The sequence below is a fragment of the Canis lupus genome, chromosome 16 (genome assembly GCF_003254725.2).
Source record: "Canis lupus dingo isolate Sandy chromosome 16, ASM325472v2, whole genome shotgun sequence".
Lineage (NCBI taxonomy): Eukaryota > Metazoa > Chordata > Mammalia > Carnivora > Canidae > Canis > Canis lupus.
The window spans coordinates 60,307,153-60,310,044 of record NC_064258.1 but is presented as its reverse complement, the minus strand read 5'-3'; positions in this window follow the sequence as shown (position 1 = coordinate 60,310,044).

Below are 2,892 nucleotides of genomic sequence, written 5' to 3'. Positions count from 1 at the left end.
TGGGTTCTCCGGGTTGGGCAGAGAACGTGGACACGAGAAGGATTGTCCTTCAACACTGCTGAACCCAACGAGGCGTCTTATCACCTACACACCCCCACACAGGGATCCTATGTAAGGGGATAAGCTGCTTTACCTAAACCGGTTGTTGTCCGTGGAGGCCATACTGCCCCCCTACAGTTGGGTTCTGTACACGGATGAACAGAGGGAAAGCTGGATGCCAGGCAACTGCACTGGGTGGGAGTCCAGCTGCTGACAGCAAGGTCCAGGTCCCCAAACTTATGAACCCCTCTGTACATGACAGGCCTTCTACCTTTTTAAAAGATTTTACTTATTTATAGATGAGACAGAGAGAGAGAGAGAGAGAGAGAGAGAGGCAGAGACCCAGGCAGAGGGAGAAGCAGGCTCCCTGAGAGGAGCCCGAGGTGGGACTCGATCTCAGGACCCCGGGGTCATGCCCTGAGCCAAAGGCAGATGCTCAACCGCTGAGCCACCCAGGTGTCCCGATGACAAGCCTTCTTATAACTACCTGAGCCCAGAACTTAGCTCCAGAGTTTTCAAATAAGATGAATAATTTTAATGGTTTTAACATACATTTAAGCTACCATGTGATTTGAGAAAACGCTACTCATTGTTTCACGGAGAACCGCAGCACACGTTGCTATTCTGCTTGGAAGGATGCCTCCGATCTCGACAGCACTGCAGTATTTATTTGTCGGCGAAACCCCTTCCTGTCGGGCTGCATTTCTGCCAGTATAACCATGAAGACCCCATGTGCAGCCCCAAGCATCCGGCGATTTCATCCTATTTTTACTGTAGAACTCAGTGGTCAGTTATAAGGGAAATGCATATCAGACTGATGATAAGTCATCCTTTATTTCTTTCATTTTTTCCTCTATGTCACATTAGGGAGTCATATTCATTTTAGGGGTTTTAAAATTAAATATGTGAGTAGGTTCTATTGCAATGGATCTTGACTCTATAATCAGATATATATGATATATAAACACGCATATGTGCATGTGGATTGTGGAATCTTCTCTGTTGAATTATGTCTTAAAAACAGGGACAAAATCAATACCACAGCAGCAGAGATCTCCCTGGTGGGAAGCGGGCGCATCTTTCTTTGCTGCCCCATGAGCCAGCTTAGTTCTCCTCCACCTGCCAGCAGCCCAGCTTAACTGTTCAATCACCTTGACCTCCTGTGATTTCTGCACAGCAGAACACTCGCCCTGGCTCCGTCCTCTCATTCTTCAGGTTTGGGATTTGTATTTAGGATGCTCTGTATCACTCTGTACCGCTTAGCCCAGGTTGTCTTTTTCCTAACGCTACTCCCTCAGGCATTACACTTTCCATCGTGCCAGTTTGTGGCATCTCGTAGACACCCCGTAAGTCCCGCTGGACGAAGGGTAGGCAGGCCCCACAACTGAGTGCCTACAGATGTACGGCACAGACATTAATTAGCAACTTTTTAATATATCCTGATGTCATGTTTTTGATGAAGAGACTGTATGATGTGGCATTATTAATATATTCATAATATTTCCAAGACTCCTGAAGACCACAATTCCACTAAGCTAAAATGTAAAATTTCAATCAAATACTTGCAAAAAACAAGACATAATCATACACAGATGAGTCAATATAAGAAATCCCACAGTTGGAGCAGGATTGATATGAAATATATATATTTTTTCATCCCAAAAAACATCTTTCAAAACCCTGTAGCTGCACCTGACCAAGAAGGCAGTTGGTGGGAGGCTGGAGACTTGCGACGCACCTGCCTTCTCTGGCTCGCGAGGCTTTGATCACATGCTCCTCATACGCCTTCTCCCGCCTGCCCGAGCTACAGCTAAGCCGGTTTTGTTCTGTTTTGTCTTACGACTTTTGCTCATCAAACAAGCCTCGTTCTTCATCTTTTATTAATAAATGCAACGTTCCTTTGGTTCTTTCATCTTTTTGTACTTTCTTTAAATTTCTCTCTGTATTCCTTTTGGTGTGCTTGCAGGAGATTTCCTTCAATGATGTTTTCTCTTCTGCTCCTAATGGACACGCTGATGAGCTCATTATATTTTTGCCTTTTAGAAACAACAGCAACAAAGTGGATCGATATGTTGTCCAAATTACGCTGTGTCTCCTTTTGCTGAATTATAGTTATAGCTTGAAGATGCTGACCTAGAAGATAGAACTTGAGGACTTACCACCTAATTGCATTCTATGCTTCCTTTGAGTTTATTTATTTATCAAGGAAGCTAACACCAATCACTCTCTAAGAAATCAAAATTTTTGTACATATCGTCTCAGGGACTCTGACATTTGTGCTTCCCTATAATTTACTCTATTCATCTGTTTCATATTTCAGAAAATGTTGACATTTATAATTGTTAATCAGTTACAATGTGCTTTGGAGATTTTGAAAGAGGGGAAGACATTCATTCATCTTACATACTTTCCCCTTAATATCTCAGTGTCCTCTAAGATTGTAGCCGACTCACTCAGGCAAAGACGTAAATGAGCTCACTGAGGGACACGGGCTGATTTTCCACAGGAAGTTTTCTCTGTCCAAAACTTATACCACCAACTTTTCTTTTCATACAAATATTTTGTTTGTATTTCTCGTGATATACAGCAAAATGAAGAGTGAGTTATTGTGCAGAAGGAATCGGAGTGAGAATAGCAGAAGTACATTCAAACTTCATCCTTGACAACCAAGCGGTACTTTGATTCGGGCATGCCGCTCCTGTGTGAGGGCAAATACATCCAAGGAAGTTAATGTCAGTCAGAAAACCACTGTCGTCTGGCTCTTTGGAAGGTAAAGTAAAAAAAAAAAGGGGGGGGGGTATGTGTATTTTAAAATTTATAAAACTAGACAATAGAAATCATATTAACCCTCTA